Below are 26,070 nucleotides of genomic sequence, written 5' to 3'. Positions count from 1 at the left end.
GCCACCAGAACACCAGCATTGTGTTCAGTACGTTTCCTTAAAGGTTGTTTAGCTGCATTTTGTCCTCAGCACATCTCCCATTATCATCAGATGGCTGGGAGATCTATTTAATGTTATTGTTTTTTCATAATGCGCCTTATACCTTACCTGAGTTCGGTTTCTAAGCGCAGATCCGGGATTCAAGCCTCTTTTACTCTGCGTGGTCTTGCTTGCAAGAATAGCGCGTTGCCCCTGTGCTATCCTCTGTTCAAGGAGGATAGCAACGAATATAGCTACGATACGTACGCTTTTTTTTGTTTCTCTGCCTCCACCCACTGCTACTTGCTCCAGCTTCCGGGATACTTTTCTCAACAGTTGAATCTCCTGCAAGAAAAAATTGGAAGGTCCCATTTGCTTTATTGCAGGACAGAATATTTTGTTCTATTCACTATCTGAATCCAAAGCCCTATCATGGTAACTTGTAAAGCACAATGATGCCGTAATAAGACCAGCCTGGCCCTGCAAGGTAACCAATATAGCAGGCTTTCTGCACACAGAGTGGCATGTTGCTTAAATAATGCTGAACAGGAGTCTTGAAATTACTTAAATCATAAAGGTATCCACCAACAAGGAACTGTCTTTAGTGTCATGCTGCCCAAAGTAGAAATCGGTGTTGCTCCAGGGCTTTCTGCTCTCACAGGTTTCACCTACCTTCTTTCTTGCACCACGTTGCCGGGAGGACAGTGAGGTGATTGCTCTAAAATCAAAAATGAACCTTACCGGCAGGATCTGCATCTCAATTTCGATGTTACAGGTGGGAGAATTGTCAGTGCTTTTGGTGCAGTAAGTAGGAGTTTCCAAAGTACAGAAGTGCATAACGAGAACGATCGGTCACCCATTCACCGCTCTTTGGTCTTCGGAACCGAAAGGAGAAGAGACATTGCCGAGCTAAGTGGTCGAAGAGATACCCATCTTTGACATTTATGCAACATGAAGAAAGATCCAATTCCATGCCAGGATCTCTGTGCCGTAGAGAATGATCTAAGACCTTGTGTAGCATGATCGAGTCTATGCAGTCTCAATAAATAGCAAGCGTGCAGCGGCTTTCTGGGGTCACTCTAGGCAACTCAGCAGATACTCTAGGCACTATTTGAATATTCAAGAATAGAGAGTACCAAGAATATAACAAGGGGGCTCCTGTGAGAATCTTGCTAAGGAAATTAACAAGGGGGCTCCTGGGAGAATCTTGCTAAGGAAATTAACAAGGGGGCTCTTGGGAGAATCTTGCTAAGGAAATTAACAAGGGGGCTCTTGGGAGAATCTTGCTAAGGAAATTAACAAGGGGGCTCCTGGGAGAATCTTGCTAAGGAAATTAACAAGGGGGCTCCTGGGAGAATCTTGCTAAGGAAATTAACAAGGGGGCTCCTGGGAGAATCTTGCCAAGGAAATTAACAAGGGGGCTCCTGGGAGAATCGGAAATTAGTAAACTGAGCAATTTTCTTCATGAGCCACAGGGCGTAAAAAACATTTGAAATAAGGGGACTGATCTTAGGTGCCATTGAGGTTTTTGCATTTAATAGGTCTCCCGGGTTCTTTAAAGAAGAGGTTGGATGGAAATATGTTCCAAGCTGCGGAGGCAAAAAAAAGTGGCTATGAGCCAACAGGTTTACCCAGTGCCATGAGATCCAACTTGGCAGCATTTATTTTTAGGTTATTTTTCATACAGCTGTGAATTGTCAAGAAGCAATCTTTGAATGGAAAGGAGTCATTACAATCATTTGTGTTGAGATTTCAAGATCAGTTGAGTGTCTTCGACATTATTTTACACTGTGTCACCAAACGTCTTAATCCGTGAACGGAGAGGAATGATGTAGATAATGAATGCGTGGAGGGGCAGCGTGAAGATCTCGGGGACCCCACATTCTTACAGTCAGACTTTGGAGTTAAAAGGTGATAATGAAACCATCATTTACCACCATGATAAGAAGGACCAAACCTGTGTTAGTGCCATGGTTCACAGCCACTCTCCATCAACCAAGAGAGTGTAACGCTTACCTGGACTCCTCGGGAGCGTAATATACCTTCAACCTGTAGACCTGTTACCTTGAAGCCTTTAGGATTCTTTTTCTGTTAAGACAGACAGATAACAACAATGGAGATGCTATAAATACTGTAAATGGGGAGGTAACTGCTAGATGAAATGTGTATCAATACCTAGAATTTTACTCCCCTCTAATTTTAGTGCTAAACACCCTTCTCACATGTGTTTTGTAATTGTCGAGCTCTCCATCCTCCTTTCAACATGGGCATGTTGAGATGGTGACATTGCCAAAACTTGGAATGCTGAAGAGCTTGGTAATTCTTTGAGGGATACAGTCTTTTTAAAAGAATGAGTCTTTAGGTAGGTTAACAAATGAAGATACTGTAGTCCTTCAGAGTTTTAAATGATTCCTACGTTGAAGAGATCTCTCATACTAATTACTTTTGTCTTTTTCCCCTTTTTTTCAGGTTCTAGGGAGTTGGAATGCTGACTTCGAATGATGCGCACTTTTAAGGATAAGTTTTCTTCATGACGAAAGGAACCATGGATGCGGAATGGTAGCAGGTATACTCAGGATGAGAAAACATAAAAACGTAAGTTTGTCTATTCTGAGTAATTGCAACCTTGAAAAGCGAAGCGCTGTAAAACTGTGAAGTGATAACTTGGTGAAACTTCAGGTACAGAAGCGCATCAAAAATGGTCTTCTCTTTTGACTGCAGGTTTCGGAGTGCTGAGGGAAAAACTTCGGAAGATGCTGCGGCTGCAAGTGAAAACTTCTGAATGAAGAGGTGCTGCGAACGAGCAATTTTTCTTCTACGGAAAACGACAGCGTCGAAGGAAAGCTTCTGTCAGGTAAGTCTTATCTGTGGTCTGTAATGTTCTGTAATCTATCGCAAGACTTATATTTTTCTTTTCTTAAGTTTCTTTAGATTCTGTGAGGAGAAACGCAGGTAGCGTTACACCGCTGTTAGCGGAGCAGACGCGAAGCGCGCGTTCCAGCGGAGGCAGGGGTTAAGTACCTCCCTATGACAAATGATTAGGACCATGCTGCTGCTTGTAAATGGACCCTCTAGGCGGCTATTTTATGAGTATGGAAATTACTATTGTAACCCATGGAAGTCTATGGAATTCGATTCTGTGAATGGTGTAAATACCATATGTTCCAGGCTAACACCCACTTTTGACCTGCTTATTGATGTAATGTGTTCCGCCTAGCCTGAATGTCTGAGTCGAGACTCTGTGTTCTGACTGGGATCATGACAGAGAGAGAGAAGCAGCTCATGGGACATGGTGTCATAAGTGGTGGACTGATCCAAGAGTCACATTTCCCCACCCACCATTTTATGTCATCCAGGATGGAGGTGAGGATGCTTTCTGTCATGTGCAGTGGACGAAACTCAAATTACAGAGGATCTAAAATATTAAAAAACTAATTTATTTTCACAAAAGTTACAGTTGGTGCACAGCAACCTTCTTGGACTGCAATTTAGAGATTGGGGACCATCTGGATACATCGGCTTGAACGGACAATCGTTTTGTCAGTAGAGATGTCACAATTGCCAATTGTAGACGTCCACCAGGTATTGAATGCATCAGCGGGGATGCCAGCAATGTTCAAGTTAAACACCCCTGTTTGTAATACTTTTGGTGGGCACAGATCTCTATGGTATCCCAACAGATTTCTTGATTCAATTAGTTTTATGAACTAGAACTTGTTAAGGGTTTCAAAATCTATGAACTTGACCCTAACAGAGCTTTGTAGTTGGGCAGGTTCAGTGGCTTACTGCAGATATTTTTACGGCCCTCTATGTAGATTTTCATGCTTCTCCTTTGAATACACCGGCAATGCTGTCATTGAGAAAGGGTCTGAGTGACATATAACTTTATGAGCTGACAAGGTCATGAAGTTTGTTAGTGATACAATATAGATGTGACTGGCCATTCTCTTCCAGGGTTAGTCCATCATAACACTTAAGTCTATTGCCTTTTAAAATCATTTTTATATCGCTGATAAAACATTGCTACTTATTAGCGAGATCATTGTTAGTTCTCCATGCATTTACCTTTCTTATTCTCCTTTCATTTGGCAAGATTAAGTCCGGGGAAACCAATTGCTCCCTTTGTGGCTCTATCATTGGGAAACTATTTAACTGGGATTAGATTAACCATGGTTTTATTCAACAATCTACAAACAAATTATTATCCATAATCAGGATCAGTGCCAGTATTGGGAGCTTCATCTTTGTTTAGAGTAAACTCTTCAGCTAGTCCAAGAAGAGTAACATGTTTCAAGGCTATGGGGGTCATTATGACCCTGGCGTTAAGGGTTTAACGGCGCCGTAAAAGGTGTTGGTGCCGTTAAACCCTTATTGCCTGATTACGAGGTCCCTTTGCGGGACCCGACCTTAACAGATGGTTTTACCAGCCGTTAAAGTAGGGTGCTGGAAAGGGACCTCGGTGCTAATTACGTACCGCAATTTGCGGTACCGTACTTAGCACCTTCCCCAGTCCCATTGAGCCCTAAGGGGCGAAAATGGGAATGGGGAAGGGCCATGGTGAAATGGGGAAATACCGCCCCGCCAACTTTGGAATGGGGCGGTATTTCCCCATTCCACCATGGCGGACTCATTACAACACCGGCACCAACCATGGTGCTAATAGCGCCATGGTTTAGCGCCGGGGTTGTAATGAGGGCCTATGTCTTCAATTTCAGGAAACGGGCAGGGAGAATAACTGTTATGAGATGATGAAGCTTAGCAGCTGAATGTTCTGACCACATTAGACGAAGACAGGTATAGAAGAAAAAGACATGACTGGCACAGAATACCAGTTCTAGCATGTGCTCTTAGGAATGTCTTCATAGGGTACTAACGTCACAAGATTCAATTTCCAGGTTAATGTCACATAGCGTTGTTAGATTGCTAAATTCCGTACGCAAGTCTTCAAATAGATCTTCCAACCGGCTAGAGAAGGATGGAACCCAGGATGTCTATAGAGAAAAAATAAATTATTTTCCATTATACATAACATAACAGGAGTTCACCTTCTGAAACTTTCTTAGAGTTAAGATGTTTTGTTGAAACATGGGGGACTGAAATCACTTTTACCCCCTTCCATGTCCCTAAAATCTATTGAACATAATCTAATTATCAGGACATACAGGTTCTGCAGACGTAGAGACAGGGTTTTACCTGAGCCACGTTTCTGGTATTAGCTAACATTTGTTTTATGAGAACTAATACATTCACTGCACATTGGGATCCCTTTATGGCTACATATATATAGCTCCAAAATGGATCCCTAATTCTTTATCATGCCCTGAGTGTATTGAGGACTCCCAAATTTGCTGTCAGACGCCATGGTACAGCAAAGGTGGATTGGTGCCTACCATGGTAGCTTGGCACTAGCCAATGTCTGCAGAGACTTAATTTCCTAACTAACCACAAAGCAGGTGACAATGGCCTCACGACCCACTGGGATGTCAATGCATGAGTCATTTGACTCTTTCTGGCATTCGCTGGACTGCAAGGCACCACAGTAGCAGGCATAAAACATACTGATAAGAAATGGTAAGTGATACAGAAATCATGAACTTCCGCTGTGTGTTTACTTGCCGGTTGCAACAGCATATGTTTTGATAATGTATGGCACCTCAATTTTGACTTGTTCTTATGTAGTGCCCATGAATTGTGATTCTGGTGTGACTTGCCTTTGATCTTTACTCATCTATTTCCTGGATATTTTGGACTGCTTGCTGGATTATATTTTGGATATTCCTTCTACTGACCTTAGTATTTTAAGTATGTTCCCTATTGTGATTCTTAGAATTGTGGGTCTTGTTGTTCTACTTTGGAATATTTGACTTCACAAGACTTCTGTTAGTTATGCTAAGGGTAGGCCCTATTTGTTCCCTGGATTCTTGTTACACTGATTTTCCTGCCTTGAGTGTGGGTCCCCCTGGACTATTAGTCATTCTATTTAGGTCCACCATTTGGACACTCTCTAACGTAGTATAAGAAAGAGAGCATTCTTGTTGGCAGTTGCCTGATCCCTGCTGGTCTAGTTTACTGTGTTTGGCTTTACAGCCTTGGGTGCAAGCCTTGTGGCGTTCCTATGAACTTCTGCTTATTTGGCTAGCTCAGGGCTGGAAACATGCACATGTCAGATGCATCATTGGGAAGAAAGGGTTTTGCTGCCTGTTTGGGAACTTTGGTTGAGGTGATCTTCGGATTAGATTTCTTGCCATGCTTCACAAAACCTTTCTTTGGTGTCACAGAAACTCCTGAAGGGTAAATTGTTCCTTGAAACATGGAACCCTCCTCCTTGACCTAATTATGCTTTGACCCGAACATTCTACTTTGAGTATAACATTCTGTTGGTTCTCTGAGATACCTAGATACTGTGTCTGTGCTTTTTCAGAACTCTGTTCTGTATTTTTCCCTGAGAAGTCTGAACAAACATGGTACATCATGGAATCTCTCTCTGAATCATCTTCAAAGTTCTTGTCGGCCGGATCTCTGTTTAGTCACACATTCACTCATCCTACATTTGTCACAATGGCAGTCTGCCCGAAACTCTGCTTGTGTGGCTTTGTGTGATTGTCACTGAGGAGCAGCAGCTACAGCGTGCTAGTCCTCTTTCTGCTTCTATTTAAACTAATCTCCCGCGCGGAGCGCGGCGCGGAGTCCGGCAGTGAGTCCAGTCTGCCCAGTCCACCTCAGACCGCCCTCAGCCCGCGCGTGGAGTCTATCAATGGATTTGCCCCCGAATGACTCTGAAGCGACTTTAACAGATGTTGGACCCCACACCCGCAACCGCCTGCTGCAGTTGCGGAGGCAGCATTCTAAACCAGCAAAATCAAAGGTAAGCGAGTCATGCATAGCAGCTGATGAGCGTCTGCCGAAAATTAAGTCGCTAGCAATTGTAACACCTGATAGTGCTACCTTGTCGACGGTGGGTTCCTCCGAGCCACCTAGCATTACTCTGGCAAATACGCCTGCTTAGCTAGCGGCAGAAATAGCTGCAGAAAATGCTGTGCGGCTGCGGCGGCGGTCGATGACATACATCAGTCAAACTTGGATACCTTGACCCCCGCACCTCAGATCACCACATCAGAACACCTGCCGAACAATGGCAGAGCTTCAATTCCATTGACGGTCGAACTCAAACACTCGACGAGTAAAGGTGTAAACCACTCTCCTTCTGAAGACCTTCCAGCCAATAGTAGGCTGCTACCTCCGCCCACAGTATACTTGGATGCATCGGATGCAACATTTCTATTCGATATAACTGACGCCGACTTGCTGGCGATGCAGTCACCGTCAGTTGGAACACTGAATTCGCCAATACTGCAGACAAATTGTACACAACCGCAAGAATCGGCACAATTACATGATATGCAACGAGGATCCACTAACGAACTAGAGAGCTCAAAAGTCGTCGAGGCAGCCAATAAGACACAAGGTGAACACGATGACATTTTACAATTAAACATCCAGGAAACAAAGGCAGCGAACATCTTAAAAGACTCTGCAGGCAATTTATGCGCCAGTGACAAAGAAGTACTGACGCTTGATGAATCCAAAATAATGGACGTGGCAGCGTCTCCACTTGTACCCTTTTCAACACTCAATGCAATCGCCTCCACGACTCATGACGTTGCCGTCCGTGAAGCACTGCTGACGGCACATTTAAAAGCTGATTTCATTCTCATGCGTGAGCGCCTAAATGACAGCTTCATAAACAAACATGATAAGTGACGCACAAAACTTCGACAAGTGAGCATGATGTTGAAAGAACCTAATCACTCTGCTAACAAAGCAGCTTCCATACATGATCCACCAATTACAGTGGGCTTGATCAACATAGACCTATCAGATGATTGTCAGCCAACTGGCTCGCGTAAACCAAGAACTGATAATACCCACATTGATGAAACTCAAACAGGACAGGCTGAATACAACCTGTTAGGGAGCAGACATCTCAGATGTGTACAAGTAATCAAGTTGACGACCCCACAAACACTAAAGGGAACATTTCCATCGCAGCTGGTATCCAGATTCGCAATAACGTCTTAGCAACAACTTCCATTGCTTTAATGCCATTTCTGAAACTGTACGAGTCGTTGAACGACGCGGTGCGTGATCAGAATTCTATACTAGCTACTGTGAACAACAAATTGACATCTCTGGAAAAATTCAATGAGCACTTAGGCAGTCGTTTGGACTTAGAAGCTGCAACTTCATGTCAGTGGCATTCTTGCCTGAATGAAATAACCAAATGGGAGGCACACGAAAAAGTTGATCTTGCAGAGGCCTTAGTCGAATGCACAAAGTGGATTAGGCATAACGTCGCAGTGCAGCCTCGAGGGAGCACAATGAGAGAGTTTTGCACCTGTAAGGACCACAACATTGACCAGGACATGAACAAACCACGCAATGTTCAACTAGATCAACTTGTGGTGCCATTCACGGAACAGTGTTAAACTCTGCAGAAGAGTCTCTCAGAGGCACGAAAAACCTTGACATGAGAAACAAAAACAAGGAGAATGTAGTAGCTCCAAACTCTACCATATTGATGGTTAATGGAGTGACAATGGCAGCGAGCTCGAACATTCCCATTGACTCACAAACTAATGCCCTGGCTGGTAAAGAGGCATTTCCTGTACAATCCTGTAAGTCACTTAACAAAGATAAGTCCATATCCTCGAATGCCCAACATAACAGAGCAATACTATTGGACCAAAAAGCCTAGTTTGGAATTTTCTCTGTGCGGCCATATCAATAAAATACCCAGATGCTCCAGCGCTGCTGAAGTCTAAGCAATCAAAAACTGCGAGAAACACGAAGAAGGGCCCAGCCCCAAAACGCCCACGCACAAATGATTTGAAAACTTTTATAAGAAATCTGACCACACCTCCACGACCTAAAGTTGAAAAAACCATCTCGGTGCTCAATTAGCCAGAAAAGAAAAATAATAACAAAAATCAACTAAAAGCACCTGCAACCACCTTAGGTAAGGCTACAAAACGTGGGCGAGATGACATTAGTTCATCAGTGGATCTTACTGCAAATGACTCAATAAATCTGTGTGATCTATCAACTTACACAGTAGACGAGGAAGAGGAACCAGATAGCGCAACAATTGAAAGAGAAGGCTCTGAAATGAATTGCAATGAGAGACCGGAACAAGCCATCACTGTCAAGTTCGCTCAGAATGAACGTTACCCACAGGGGCCATCTGGATTGTGGCCACTTGGACGCAATAAGGAACAGCTCGTCAACTCCAACGATCGACTTGGGGCACGAAGTAAATCCTTTGGCGCTCCAGTAAATCCAGTACTGAAGCTTAATCCGAAATACACGAATGCGCAATCGCAAAATCAGAAACACCAAAGTAGTCGAGACAGATCAGCTCAGCAAGCGCCAGTAAATGATGGTTGGTGCAAACTGGAACTTGAAAATATCTTGGAGGACAAAAACGAAGTCAATTTAAACAGAGCTAATGTAATGAGGTTGCTTCATTATGTACCTGCAAAATGATACATAAGATCGGATGACATTGCAATAGTAGAATACAAAACAGAGTCAAGATCTGACTGGGTAATCCTACATATGAAGTCAAAGTCCGTAGCAAGACCACTGCCAGATGCAAAAGATGACTTATTGTTCTTCGGATTTGATTTATCAGTGTCTGAAGAGCATCAGTCTTTCCACAACCCCACACATGAGAAAAGCCAGCATCCTTCTTCCAACAATTGCCAAAAGAGAAGTGTTGTGGAAACAGCTCAAACACCAGTCTGCGCATCCAGCCGAAACAAACAAACAAAGGAGAAATGTATAGGACCACGTAGGGTCAAGAGGCATGACCCAACTATTAACATCATGGAATACGTGAGGATTTGCCCACTTGTTTCAAGAAGGAGGGCCACAAGATATAAAGCGTGTGTTCATCTGTTTGCAAGAAACGTGGCTCTGCAAAATCCCTTCATGCAATGGCTACACAATATTCTTAAATGAGGCTGGTAAAAATCAATTTGGACGCTCTTTTTCTGGTCTATTTAGTTGGGAAGTGATAGAAATTCAAAACCCCAATTCATTTGTTCAGGCGCTCACTCTTCAAATATCTACATCCGACCAGTCAGGAAATATACAAAAACAACAACTATTGCTAATAAACACCTACTGGAACCCTGTAATGATCTCAGAGTCGGACTATTTGGCTTCATTAACACTGCAAATAGACAGCTGCTACGCATCGTTCACAGATCCATTCATCTTAATGTGTGGTGATTTAAACTACACATGGTTCGACGAACCAAAAGTTCGTAACCCCAGTGACATGCAAAAAATTCCAACTGAACTTTCAGATCGTGGCACTAAATTGGATTACGAGCTAACAACACAAAACTGTGTAATGCTAAACGGATGCACCAGAGGCGATATCCCTGTAGCCGCCACTTGGCACCGAGGCAAATTAAAGAAAACTCTGGATTATATCTGGGTTTCTGAAAATCTACACTTTCATATTTCAAATTATCAATAAAGAAATCTACATCAAGCGATCACAATGAACTTGTGCTATCCTGGGAGAACTTATATAAATGATGTCAACCCAGCCATGTAATGCCACTAGACATCAACAGCGCTCAAAATAGACTCTGAATAAACAGCAAGCAGATCGGCAATCTGACAACGGATCATATCCACACCTGTACCCATAGCTCACATGTAGAATATGTGTCTTTACTAAAACAGTTCACCTGTATGCACAAGTCGATGCCCAGAAGCTATAAACATCCATTTAGTCCTGAATTGCGAGAAGCTAAGAAAACATTACAAAAAAGATCTAAAAATGTAAAATAAGGCTGGTGGAAAAATCTAATTTTGCTGATGGCTAAGAGACGTCAAAGTTATCGAAATTGGCTCAAGTCTTTTAACAGCATACAGGGACAAGAACAAGCTGAACTGATGCTGTGCCAACTGATTCAAAAAGATAGTTGCAACATATGGAAAATCATTAACTCTGGCCACCTAAGTCAGATGAGCACTCTAGTGAATGGAGTGAAAGCCGCTAGCTGGGTGAAGCACTATACGGCAGTATTCAACAACGATGACGCAGATAATCTTGCCAATCCTACACTAGAAGCGTGCAATTGGGACGTGATCGAATCTGTTATCGGAAATGCAATTCCAAAACTGAAGTCCTCGCGAGCCGCAGGACCTGACGGGATCTCAAACTATATGCTAAAAGCAAATAAAGATAATTGGTCGCAATTTATCAAAGTGTTATTCGATCACATAGCCCAAACGGCAATGATCCCTGTCTCCTGGACTTGTGCTGTCGTAGTCCCAGTATTTAAAAGAGGAAACCGAGACGATCCGGCAAATTATAGTCCCATATCATTGTAAGACAATTTGGGGAAAATATTTGCTACCTTCCTACAAAGAAAAATCTCCATATGGGCAGAAGACGCCATGATTTATGACGTGAAACAAACTGGGTTCACCAAAGGAGTCGGAGTGGAACTTAACCTGATGCTCTTAAATCTGGTCAAACTGGATGCAATAAAACACAAGAAATGACTGTTTCTAGCTTTCATTGACCTAAAACAAGCTTTCGATAGCATCAATCGTCAGCTCTTGTGGAAGAAATTGAAGACCTGGGGCTGTCCAAATCAGCTACTATCTCCGTTAATGGCACTACACGCAAACACCAGCCTTCTCGTGCGTCTAAATGCAGAGGGTGAACTATCAGAAGAAATAAAAACCACAAAAGATGTAAAACAGGGTTGCCCCTTGGACACCCTGCTGTTTAAACTTTTTATATCAGATCTTCCAGCAGCACTTGCACAAGTATGGTCTTTTCCCCCCAAAGTAAATGGTAATCACTTAAGCCACGTAATCTACGCAGATGATGTAGTGCTGCTTGACAGCACTGAAATAGGTCTACAAAGACTGCTATCAGCTCTGCAAGACTACCTAATGGCAAATCAGCTAACCATAAATGTGAAAAAGTCACAAGTTGTCGCCTTGGGATATCAAACTAAAATGAAGAAAGAGATCTTTAGGTGGAAAGTATAAAACGAATCGTTGACTAGAACAGATGCAATTCAATACTTGGGAGTCTCTTTCAACATCTTGATTAGAGAATGGAGCTGGACCAATGAGGTCTCATCTCGTATGAGAATGTTTGCATTGCAAGGTCTAAAACTGCATGCAAAATATGGAAAATTCACACTACAACCATTAGTAACCTTTTACTAGAAAAAAGTGACCCCAGCGGTATGCTTTGGCTGCGAAACAGGGTGGAATATCGATGCTAATTTTTGGTCACAATTGGAAGGGAGCTTTTGGCGTAAAGCTCTCAAACTCCCGCAATGTGTCTCAATGGTGGCAATAAGGCACGAGCTGGGTCTTGAATCCTTACATTCTCTTGTGGAAATCGATAACACTTCCCTGAAAAATGAGACAATCTCCTGTAACAAAAGCATTCCTCATTTTAAACAACACAAGTCATGATGCATCTGCCTCCCTACTAAACAGTTGGGAAGAGAAATTAGTGGCTGTTCTGAACGCCGCTGATATAAAAATGTCCTTGGTTCTAAATACTCCACAACTGGCAAAAGAAAAATTCAGACAATGGAATTGGATCATCAACACAGAGAAACGAGCCTCACTGACATCAGCGATAGACTTGGGTCTGACATCGCAAAAAGTAGGCGAATTGCCAAAATATCTTGCCAAATTTTCATCGAATTATCATTGGAATCAGTTTCTAATACTACACCTCAACCTATACCACACGCAAGAAAAGTTGATGAAAATAAAAGATCGAATGACTAAGAACAATACTTGTCGATTCTGTCAGATAGAGGTGGAATCAATTAAACATTTGATAATTGAGTACCCGAAGACTGCTGTCCAGCGCTCCGTGCACCTAGAACATTATGCTCCAAAAAATGGAAATATGATAGAATGGTGGAGTTACCTAATAACGGGGATAAATGTCCAGCTAACGTGTGATGTTATTAATTTTATGGACATGATACTACCACAATCACCGAAGTTGCTGGTTAGCCCCACAGAATGATACATTTTGATAAGAACAGATGACTGGCATTCTCTTAAATTATCGTTGTTAGCCTGTTGCATGACGCCGAAGAGAGAAGTTAAAGACTTTGCTTCTTTTCTTCTTTCTCCTTCTTCTTTCTTGTTCTTCTCTTCTTCTCTTCTTCTTTTTCCTTTTTTTTCCTGCCTTTCTTGTAGTGTGATAGAAATACATGGAGATTTTGGAACAGGATTGACACAAAGTTTGTTTTCTTTTACAAAACTAAAGTCAATTAAAAAAAAATAATTAAAAAAAAATATTTGTCACACCCATGACACAAACTACCTGGGGATGAAAAAGAAAGTAAGAACATATCAGATGATGGCCTTACCTTACACCTTTGTGTCAGGAGTGATTTGAAGAGATAAGGCTTTCCAGGGCCCTGTATGCCACGAATAATCAGTCGCATTAAAGCCCACACCAAGCATTACAATGTGACAAATAACAATCTCCCTTGTGTCCAAAGGCTGGTTATTGGTCTCGTCAACTGGCTCCTTGTGTACGGGATCCTGAAAGGCAGGGAGAGGATTGGGATGCTATAGTCACTCTAAAACTAATTCTCTCTCTCTCTCTCTCTCTCTCTCTCTCTCTTTTTCTGTCTATATCTCTCTCTCTCTCTCTCTCTCTCTTTCTCTCTCTCCCACTCTCGCTCTCTCAGGGGTCTCCGGGCTGGACCTCCCTTCAAAAACATTACTCCAATTATGTTCTCCCTCACCTTCAGTGTAGTTGTACTGCCACAGACCTCCTCCCCCTTCTGTACAGCAGTCTCTCCTGCCCCTGGGTGGGCCTCTGGGTGAGGGTCTGCACCTCTATGATCCTGCACTAGAAGGTACCTACTTCAGAATTGTGACGTGGCTCAGGTAGACTGAAAGGGAGCTGGGCCTCATCGATATTTGGCCCTCTCCTCATCTTGGAGTTTTCTTTCCGCTCAGTGATCTTTCCTGGTGTTGTCTACACCACCTGCTCTGAGCTGGAGTGCATGGCTCCCCCAGCACATGAATTGGAAGTCAGGAAAACCTGTGAGAAGCATGACATATTCATACACTGTGTTCCGTGCATTTCTATTTGAAATTGAGAGTCTGGAAATGATTCCCCTTAAAGGTAAGTGTCTCTTTTTCTATGTCTGTGGTTTTGGGTAGGTTTATGAATAGCATTAGCTCGCCTGAGCTCTCACTAGCAGCAGTATGAGGAATGCCTGGAGGGCCTTGGGGTGTGAATTGTGAGTGCCCCCTGCCTTTTAGCAACTTTATCACTTACATATAAATATAACAGGAAGTTTGGGTCATACCAATGGCTTCTCATTGATCAGCCGTGATACATCTAGGATTGGACTTCACACTGGGCTGTAGCGAATACCCATCTCCTAAATACTCCTGTTAACTTCCCTGAAGGCATGGCTAAAAAACAGGAGATACAAGCTCGTGGCAGCACACAGCATAGTACCATTCTGACAGACAGCTTAAATATGACGAGCAAAGTGTGCCCAGTGAGGTCAATGAGTGCCAACTGTACTGTAATTTATCGAGACACCCTATGTCAAAATGCTGCTCCACATACAACAAGCCACTCTAAAGCTGTGCTCCTTGCCGTGACTCCATCCAACACGGAAGATCAGCAGCCGCCCGCATGAAATGGCTACTGCAATTCACCTGATGCCAACCGCATCAAAACCCATTTGCAGGACACACATTTAAGGAGTCCTTGTCATCATGAGAGGAGCACAGACATGAGGGCTGATAGGTAGTTTCTCCTCTGCAAGAGTGGTTAAGACCTCCCAGGATCTGAGGCCTCCTCTTCTCCGGAGATATTCAGTAACACGACTTCATCACTAATGCAGCCGCCAATCAAGGAAGGTGCACTACTAACCTTTCGTGCATAAGTTGCCCAATCGACTGAGTCTTCAGTGCACTGTGAGCACGCACCATTTTAGGGATCCTCTTTCAGGGCTGATCCAGACTTTTTTACAGGGGCAGACATCAATGACTGTTAAGACTTGAATGTCGTGTAGGCAGAAAAGACCTCTGTCCCGAAATGCCACACACAGAGAACTCAAAGTCACTCCCTTCGCGACTGTTGAGGCCACAGGTGGAGATGGTCAACTCCGGAACCGCGAACCTCTGGGACCCCAATCCACTGCAAGAAAATACTGATTAAGTACCAAGCAATTGACAGTAAATGACAGTGCCAAAATAACGTGAAAAAGGTCTTACCAGAGGGTTCAGGAGAAAGGCAATGAACCTATGAGGTAAGGGTCCGGGTCTCACGTGGGCAAGTAGACTGTAGTCACAATAATGACGTGAGAACCACCTGATGACAAGAACGTGCTTTAGTAGCTGTGGAGCTTGAGAGCAAGAAGTTCCAAAGAAAACCAGATGCAAAAGGGAAATCCGTGTTGCAGTCTAAAGAGTAGTCCGAGTTCAAGGCACAGGCAAATCCAATGTAACAAAGCCAGTAAGGTAATCCAAGCGAAGTCCAAGTAAGCAAACCGAGGTCAAAAATCCAAAAAGAGTCAAGAAATCCATAGAACACGTAGCGCCAAACAGGTTGCAAAGAACAGCTGTGAAGCAGCGAGTACCGGGAGAGCCGTGTTTAAATACTCGCGCTTCTGGCATCACGTGAGTGGATCCTCGGGTCACGTGAGCACACAGCGCTGGTCACGCGACGCAGAAGCATAGTAGCGTTCTGCCGATAACCTAGGTGCCAAGGAAGCTGCCAATGCAAAAAAGGGTGCAACCTGGAGAGCGTTCTGTTGCGGGTGAAGCGTGCATGTGCGCGCAAGTCATCAGGAGGCCCACATGAGTGCCGGATTGTGAAGGGGTAATAAGATGGGACAGAGGGAGCGGGGAAAGCTATTCCAAAGTCCTTGGCAATGGCAGGAGAGGCGGTATTAACAAGTGTGTGTACAAGGGAGGATGTGACAGAGCCTCCCCCAAAAGGCCCACGACCCCGTGGACAGGAAGGATGATCCCTGTGAAAACGAGCCACCAAGTGAGGAGCGTGGACATCAAAAGCAAGGACCCAGGACCTCTCCTCCGGACCATATCCAGTCCAATCTACTAGGTACCGCAAGCGCCCCCGGTAGATATGGGAGTCCAAAATGCTCGAAATCTCATATACATCCGGAGCTGACAGGGACACCGGGGCAGCAGGGGCGCGAAGACCGGAAGGACCCGGACAAGGCTTGAGGAGGGAAACATGGAACACAGGGTGAATCTGCCAGGAGCTCGGGAGTACAAGACGGTAAGTAACAGGGTTGATCACCTGAGACACTACATAAGGACCCACAAAACGGGGCAAGAGATTTCTGGAACCCACCAACCGCAAATGACGAGTAGAGAGCCAGACACGGGAACCCACCAAAAGAACAGGAGCCACCACACGCTTCTTGTCCGCCTGGCATTTCATGGATGCCTGAGCCTCACTGAGGTGTGCCGAGGTGCGGGCATGAATAACAGACATATCCCCGACACAAGAGGTAGCGGCTGGATTGGAAGAGGCCATGAGGTTGGGTATAGGGAGAACACGGGGATGCTGGCCATACAAGACATAAAAGGGGGAGAACCCAGTGGAGGCATGAACCGCATTGTTGTAAGCGAATTCAGCGTGACGGAGGGAATGCAACCAGGTGGATTGTTGTTGAAGTATCAGACACCATAGGTACTGTTCCAAAGTCTGATTGACCTTTTCGGTCTGACCATCTGTCTCAGGATGGTAGGCCGAGGAATACCGGACATCGATACCCAACAGCTTGGTCAAAGCCCGCCAGAAGCGTGAGGTGAACTGAGAACCCCTGTCCGACACCAGGACAGAAGGCAGACCAAATAGGCAAAACACAGAGTCAAAAAACATTCTGGCCATGGTAGGAGCGGAAGTAATACCCTTACAGGGGATGAATCGTGCCATCTTCGAAAAGGAGTCCACTACCACCCAAATGGTATCAAAACCTTGCACCCGAGGGAGATCGGTAATAAAGTCCATGGACAAGGTATGCCAAGGCTTAGGGGGTACTGGTAGAGGAAGCAACAGACCCAGAGGATGTCCCCTACCGGGCTTACATTGAGTACATATGGAGCATGTGTTGACGTAAGAGTCCACGTCCCTCTTCATGCCCGGCCACCAGCACCAATGCTGCAAGAGAGCTAACGTGCGTTGTTGGCCCGGGTGACCGTTCACAGGGGCATCATGCGACCATCAAGGGACATGTTCCGCGTGTCTGCAGTGGGCAAAATCAAGCGATTCAAGACAAAGGGAAGGCCATCGTGAATTACCGGATTCCATTCTGACAGCTCGATACCCACTTCCTTACTGCATCCAGCAAGGGCATTGATGGTGTGCACAGACAGACTACCTTGGTGTTGTCTAATAGCGTGTCAGGGTACACAGGCAGAGAAACTCCCCCAGGAGAACGTGACAAGGCATCGGTCTTCCCATGAGCTGAACCAGAGCAATGACGTATCTGGAAATCGAATGCCGCAAAGAATAGATGCCACCTCACTTGTCTACTATTGAGGCATTTTAAGGAGGCTAGATCCTGCAGATTCTGTTGATCCGTGAAGACTGTGACCTGATGCTTGGCGCCCAAGAGATGATGCCGCCAAACACGGAAAGCATCCATGACCGCCAGTAGTTCCTTCTTGGTCACGGTATAATGTGTTTCAGGGATGGTGAATTTGCGGGAGTGGAAAGCGACCGGGTGCAAGCGGCCTGAGGATCGACAAGTCTGTGAAAGAACTGCTCCTACAGCAAAAGAAGAAGCATCCACCTCAACTATAAACGGGAGATCTGGGTCAGGATGCTGAAGGACAGGGGCTGTAGTGAACGTCTTCAATGTTTCGAATGCGTTTTGGTGAGTATCTGTCCACAAAAAGGGTGTATAAGGACTGGTCATGGCAGTGAGGGGAGACACAATGGATGAGAAGCCCGAGATGAAACGTCTATAGAAATTTGCAAATTCCAAGAACGATTGTAGTGCCTTTAGATTCGCAGGGACGGCCAGTCTAAAACAGCTTTCACCTTAGAGTGATCCATAGACAAGCCGGCAGGGGTGATGCAGAACCCAAGGAAATCCACACTGCTGACATGAAGTTGGCATTTCTCCAGTTTGGAGTATAAAGAGTGTTTCTTTAATCATAAAAGTACTTCACGGACATGGCGTACATGTTCATCTGGGGACTGATAAAAGATTAGAATGTCATCAAGATATGCCACGACGAACTCGTCCAAAATATCGCTTAGGATGTCATTCATGCACCTTTGGAACGTGGCAGGGGAATTGCACAGACCAAACGGCATGACTGTATATTCGAATAAGCCATACCGGGTACAGAAAGTGGTTTTCTATTCATCGCCGGAACGGACGCGGTAGGCCCCACGCAGATCCAACTTGGTGAAAATGGTAGCATGTGCAAGGTGGTCGAGTAAAGGTGTAATGAGGGGAATGGGATACCGGTTCTTTCTTGTAATAGCATTAAGTCGCCAGTAATCCACACATGGACCGTAGGTCACCCTCTTTTTTAGGGACAAAAAATATGGGACTCACTGCAGGTGAGGTGGACAGGCATATGTGTCCCATCTTCAGGGCTTTTTGGATATAGTCTTTCAGAGCTAACTCCTCCGACGGTGAGAGGGAATAGATTCGTCCTGTGGGTATCGTGGCGTCATGGAGTAGATCGATGGGACAGTCGTATGGGCGATGTGGTGGTAAAACCTCAGAAGAACCACTATCAAACACATTTGCAAAGTCCTGGTATTCGGGGGGAATGCTTGTGGCCACTAGCCCCACTATGTGTTCTGAGGATGACTCTTGCGAGTCGGACACAGTCATGACTGAGCAATTGCATGAGCCGGGTTATCACTGCTGGTATCTGTGAGTAGGCAGAAATGTTGACAAATTTCTGATTCGAAATGAACAAATCCTAACTTCCAGTCAATGAGTGGATTATGTTCCTGGAGCCAAGGAATTCCCAATATGAGACCAAACTGGGGCATGGCAATGAGATCGAAACTTATAGTTTCTTTGTGTGTGGATTGGATTGTCAGTAACATGGGTGCCGTTTGTTGTTTAATTGGACGAGACACCAGAGGGGTACCATCCACTGCCTGCACTGGTTCTGGTCTAGTCTTGGTCAAAAGAGGCAGATTTAGGGAATTAGCCAAAGCAATGTCAATGTAGTTACCCGTTGCCTCTGAATCTATTATAATGGTGACAGGATGTGTAATATTAGGTGTGGGGTAAAGTGTGGCCTGTACTTATATAGGCCTAATGCGGCCAATAAGGGAACCCTTACCCTGATTCAAATCCAGGAGCTCCAGGTCTCTCGACTGAACTTTATGTCTGGTGTCGAAGACCCTGGACATTTCCGCGACAAGAAGGGTGGGGGGAAGGGGAGAGAGACACGGGCATGAGCGGGGATGGGGGTAAGGGGAGAGAGACACGGGCATGAGCGTGGTTTGGGGGTGGGGGGGAAGGGGAGAGGCACACGGGACATGAGCATGGGGTGGGGTCCAGGGGAGAGACACACGGGGCATGAGCGGGGGGTGAGGGGAAAGGAGGGAGACACGGGTCATGAGCAGGGGGTGGGGGAAGGGGAGAGACACGGAGCATGAGCGGGGAGGTGTGGGAAGGGGAGAGACACGGGGCATGGGTGGGGGTAACACAAGGGAGACACGGGGCATGAGTAGGGGGTGGGGGGTAACATGAGGGAGACACGGGGCATGAGTGGGGGTTTGTGGGGTCAACATAAGGAAGACACAGGGCATGAGCGGGGGTGGGGGGACAGGGGAGACACACACGTTGCATGAGTAGGGGGTGTGGGGGAAGGGGAGAGAGACACGGGGCATGAGCGGGGGGTGGGGGGAAGGGGAGAGACACACGGGGCATGAGTGGGGGGTGGGGGGAAGGGGAGAGACACACGGGGCATGAGCGGGGGTGGGGGGAAGGGGAGGGAGACACGGGGCATGAGCAGGGGGTGGGGGGAGAGACACACGGGGCATGAGCGGGAGGTGGGGGGAGAGACACACAGGGCATGAGCAGGGGAAAGGAGGGAGACACGGGGCATGAGCGGGGGCTGGGGGAAGGGGAGGGACACACCTTGCATGAGCGGGCAGTGGGGAGAAGGGGAGAGACATGGGGCATGAGAAGGGGGTGGGGGGAAAGGGGAGAAACACACAGGGCATGAGCGGGGGGTGGGGGGGAGAGACACACACAGGGCATGAGCAAGGGGTGGGGGGAGAGACACACGGGGCATGAGCGGGGGAAAGGAGGGAGACACGGGCATGAGCGGGGGGTGGGGGGAAGGGGACAGACATGGGGCATGAGCACGGGCTGGGGGGTAATACAAGGGAGACACGGGCCATGAGCGGGGGGTGGGGGTAACAGGGGACACAGGGCATGGGTGGGGGGTAACACAAGGGAGACACGGGGCATGAGGCGGTGTGGGGGGTAACACGAGGGAGACACCGGGCATGAGCGGGGAGTGGGGGGAGGGCAGAGACACATGTTGCATGAGCGGGGGGTGGGGAGAAGGGGAGAGACAAGGGGTATGAGCGGAGGTTGGGGGTAACACAAGGGAGACACGGGGCATGAGCAGGGGGTGGGGGGGAGAGACACACGGGGCATGAACGGGAGGTGGGGGGAGAGACACACGGGGCATGAGCGGGGGAAAGGAGGGAGACACGGGGCATGAGCGGGGGGTGGGGGGGAAGGGGAGAGACACACGTTGCATGAGCGGGCAGTGGGGGGAAGGGGAGAGACACACGGGGAATGGCCGGGGGGTGGGGGGTGGGGGGAAGGGGAGAGAGAGATGGGGCATGAGAGGGGGGTGGGGGGGAAGGGGAGAGACACACGGGGCATGAGCGGGGGGTGGGGGGGAAAGTAGGGAGACACGGGGCATGAGCGGGGGGTGGGGGGAAGGGGAGAGACACACGAGGCATGAGCGGGGGGTGGGGGGAAGGGGAGAGAGACACGGGGCTTGAGCGGGGGGTGGGGAGAAGGGGAGAGACACACAGGGCATGAGCAGGGGGTGGGGGGAGAGACACACGGGGCATGAGCGGGAGGTGGGGGGAGAGACAAACGGGCATGAGCGGGGGAAAGGAGGGAGTCACGGGGCATGAGCGGGGTGTGGGGGGGAGAGACACACAGGGCATGAGCGGGAGGTGGGGGGGAGACACACACGGGCATGAGCGGGGGAAAGGAGGGAGACACGGGGCATGAGCGGGGGGTGGGGGAAGGGGAGAGACACACGTTGCATGAGCGGGCAGTGGGGAGAAGGGGAGAAACACAGGGGGGATGACCGGGGGATGGGGGAAGGGGAGAGAGACATGGGGCATGAGCGGGGGGTGGGGGGGAGGGGAGAGACACACGGGGCATTAGCGGGGTGTGGGGGGGAGAGACACACACGGGGCAGGGGTGGGGGGAGAGACACACGGGGCATGAGCGGGGGAAAGGAGGGAGACACGGGCATGAGCGGAGGGTGGGGGGAAGGGGACAGACATGGGGCATGAGCACGGAGTGGGGGGTAATACAAGGGAGACACTGGGCATGAGCGAGGGATGTGGGTAACAGGGGAGACAGGGCATGGGTGGGGGGTAACACAAGGGAGACACGGGGCATGAGGGGGTGTGGGGGGTAACACGGGGGAGACACGGGGCATGAGCAGGGGGTGGGGGGAGAGACACACGGGGCATGAACGGGAGGTGGGGGGAGAGACACACGGGGCATGAGCGGGGGAAAGGAGGGAGACACGGGGCATGAGCGGGGGGTGGGGGGGAAGGGGAGAGACACACGTTGCATGAGCCGGCAGTGGGGGGAAGGGGAGAGACACACGGGGCATGGCCGGGGGGTGGGGGGAAGGGGAGAGAGACATGGGGCATGAGCGGGGGGTTGGGGGGGGAGGGGGAGAGACACACGGGGCGTGATCAGGGGGTGGGGAGGAGAGACACACACGGGGCATGAGCGGGGGATGGGGGGAGAGACACACGGGGCATGAGCTGGGGAAAGGAGGGAGACACGGGGCATGAGCGGGGGGTGGGGGGAAGGGGATAGACATGGGGCATGAGCGCGGGGTGGGGGGTAATACATGGGAGACACAGGGCATGAGCGGGGGGTGGGGGTAACAGGGGAGACAGGGCATGGGTGGGGGTAACACAAGGGAGACACGGGGCATGAGAGGGGGGTGGGGGGAAGGGGAGAGACATGGGGTATGAGCGGGGGTTGGGGGGTAACACAAGGGAGACACGGGGCATGAGCAGGGGGTGGGGGGAGAGACACACGGGGCATGAACGGGAGGTGGGGGGAGAGACACACGGGGCATGAGCGGGGGAAAGGAGGGAGACACGGGGCATGAGCGGGGGGTGGGGGGGAAGGGGAGAGACATGGGGTATGAGCGGGGGTTGGGGGGTAACACAAGGGAGACACGGGGCATGAGCAGGGGGTGGGGGGAGAGACACACGGGGCATGAACGGGAGGTGGGGGGAGAGACACACGGGGCATGAGCGGGGGAAAGGAGGGAGACACGGGGCATGAGCGGGGGGTGGGGGGGAAGGGGAGAGACACACGTTGCATGAGCCGGCAGTGGGGGGAAGGGGAGAGACACACGGGGCATGGCCGGGGGGTGGGGGGAAAGGGGAGAGAGACATGGGGCATGAGCGGGGGGTTGGGGGGAGGGGGAGAGACACACGGGGCGTGATCAGGGGGTGGGGAGGAGAGACACACACGGGGCATGAGCGGGGGATGGGGGGAGAGACACACGGGGCATGAGCTGGGGAAAGGAGGGAGACACGGGGCATGAGCGGGGGGTGGGGGGAAGGGGATAGACATGGGGCATGAGCGCGGGGTGGGGAGTAATACATGGGAGACACAGGGCATGAGCGGGGGGTGGGGGTAACAGGGGAGACAGGGCATGGGTGGGGGTAACACAAGGGAGACACGGGGCATGAGAGGGTGTGGGGGGTAACACGAGGGAGACACGGGGCATGAGCGGGGGCTGGGAGGAAGGGGAGAGAGACACGGGCCATGAGCGGGGAGTGGGGGGAAGGGCAGAGACACACGTTGCATGAGCGGGGGTGAGGGAAGGGGAGACACATGGGGTATGAGCGGGGGTTGGGGGGTAACACAAGGGAGACACGGGGCATGAGCGGGGCGTGGGGGGTAACACGAGGGAGACACAGGGCATGAGCGGGGGGTGGGGGAAGGGGAGAGAGACACGGGGCATGAGCGGGGGGTGCGGGGAAGTGGGGAGACACACGGGGCATGAGCGGGGGGTGGGGGGAATGTAGGGAGACACGGGGCATGAGCGGTGGTGGGGCGAAGGAGGGAGACATGGGGCAAGAGCGGGGGGGAAGGGGAGAGACACACGGGGCATGAGCGGTGGTGGGGGGAAGGGGAGAGAGACATGGGGCATGAGCGGGGGGTGGGGGGGAAGGGGAAAGACACACGGGGCATGAGCGGGGTGTGGGGGGAGAGACACATGGGGCATGAGTGGGGGTGGGGGGGAGAAACACACGGGGCATGTGTGGGGGAAACGAGGGAGACGCGGGGGGTGGGGGGAAGGGGAGAGACATGAGGCATGAGCGGGGGGTGGGGGGTAACACAAGGGAGACACGGGGCATGAGCGGGGGGTGGCGGTAACAGGGGAGACAGGGCATGGGTGGGGAGTCACACAAGGGAGACACGGGGCATGAGCGAGGGTAACACAAGGGAGACACGGGGCATGAGCGAGGGGTGGGGGGGAAAGGGATAGAGACACAGGGCATGAACGGGGGGTGGGGGAAGGGGAGAGACACACGTTACATGAGCGGGGGGTGGGGGGAATGGGAGAGACACACGGGGCATGAGCGGGGGGTGGGGGGAAAGTAGGGAGACACAGGGCATGAGCGAGGGGTGGGAGGGAAGGGGAGAGACATGGGGCATTAGTGGGGGGAGGGGAGAGACACGGGGCATTAGCAGGGGGTGAGGGGAAAGGAGGGAGACACGGGGCAAGAGTGGGGGGTGTGGGGGAAGGGGAGAGACACATGGGGCATGAGTGGGGGGTGGGGAGAGAGACACACGGGGCATGAGCGGGGGAGAGGAGGGAGACACGGGGCATGAGCGGGGGGTGGGAGGGAGGGGAGTGACACGGGGCATGAGCGGGGGGTGGGGGTAACAGGTGAGACGGCATGGGTGGGGAGTAATACAAGGGAGACATGGGGCATGAGCGGGGGTGGGGGTAACACGAGGGAGACACGGGGCATGAGCGGGGGGTGGGGGGAGGGGAGAGACACACGGGGCATGAGCGGGGGTGGGGGGAAGGGGAGAGACACACGGGGCATGAGCGGGGGTGGGGGGAAGGGGAGAGACACACGGGGCATGAGCGGGGAGTGGGGGGGAGAGACAAACGGGGCCTGAGCGGGGGGTGGGGGGGAGAGACACACAGGGCATGAGCGGGTGGTGGGAGGGAGAGACACACGGGTATGAGCGGGGGAAAGGAGGGAGACATGGCACATGAGCGGGGGGTGGGGGGTAACACAAGGGAGACATGGGGCATGAGCGGGGGGTGGGGGCAACAGGGGAGACAGGGCATGGGTGGGGGGTAAAACAAGGGAGAGACAGGGCATGAGCGGGGTGTGGGGGGTAACACGAGGGAGACACGGGGCATGAGCGGGTGGTGGGGGAAGGGGAGAGAGACACGGGGCATGAGCAGGGGGTGGGGGGAAGGGGAGAGACACATGTTGCATGAGCGGGGGGTGGGGGGAAGGGGAGAGACACATGGGGAATGAGCGGGGGGTGAGGGGAAAGTAAGGAGACCCGGGGCATGAGCGGGGGTGAGGGGAAGGGGAGAGATATGGGGCATTAGTGGGAGGAAGGGGAGAGACACGGGGCATGAGCGGAGAGTTGGGGTAACAGGGGAGACAGGGCATGGGTGGGGAGTAACACAAGGGAGACACGGGGCATGAGCGGGGGGTGGGGGTAACATGAGGGAGACACGGGGCATGAGCGGGGGGTGGGGGGGAAGGGGAGAGGGACACGGGGCACAAGCGGGGGGTGGGGGAAGGGGAGAGACACACATTGTATGAGCGAGGGGTGGGAAGAAGGGGAGAGACACACCGGGCATGAGCGGGGGTGGGGGGGAAAGTAGGGAGACACAGGGCATGAGCGAGGGGTGGGGAGGAAGGGGAGAGACATGGGTCATTAGTGGGGGGAGGGGAGAGACACGGAGCATTAGCGGGGGGTGAGGGGAAAGGAGGGAGACACGGGGCAAGAGCGGGGGGTGGGGGGAAAGGGGAGAGACACACGGGGCATGAGCGGGGGGTAGGGGGAAGGGGAGAGACACACAGGGCATGAGCGGGGGGGGAGAGACACACGGGGCATGAGCGGGGGAAAGGAGGGAGACACGGGTCATGAGCGGGGGTGGGGGGAGGGGAGAGACACTGGGCATGAGCGGGGGGTGGGGGTAACACAAGGGAGACACGGGGCATGAGCGAGGGTTGGGGGTAACAGGGGAGACAGGGCATGGGTGGGGAGTAACACAAGGGAGACACGGGGCATAAGCGGGGGTGGGGGGAAGGGGAGAGACACACGGGGCATGAGCAGGGGTGGGGGGAAGGGGAGAGACACACGGGGCATGAGCGGGGGGTGCGAGGAAGGGGAGAGACACACGGGGCATGAGCGGGGCTGGGGGGAAGGGGAGAGGCACACTGGGCATGACCGGGGGGCGCGGGGGAGAGACACACGGGGCATGAGCGGGGGGTGGGGAGGAGAGACACACGGGGCATGAGCGGGGGAAAGGAGGGAGACACGGGGCATGAGCGGGGGGTGGGGGGATGGGGAGAGACATGGGGCATGAGCGGGGGGTGGGGGTAACACAAGGGAGACATGGGGCATGAGCAGGGGTTGGGGGTAACACAAGGGAGACACGAGGCATTAGCGGGTTGTGGGGGCAAGGGCAGAGAGACACGTGGCATGA

Source organism: Ambystoma mexicanum, chromosome 1q (genome assembly GCF_040938575.1).
Source record: "Ambystoma mexicanum isolate Mex_15411 chromosome 1q, UKY_AmexF1_1, whole genome shotgun sequence".
Lineage (NCBI taxonomy): Eukaryota > Metazoa > Chordata > Amphibia > Caudata > Ambystomatidae > Ambystoma > Ambystoma mexicanum.
Note: the sequence above shows the minus strand (reverse complement) of the source record.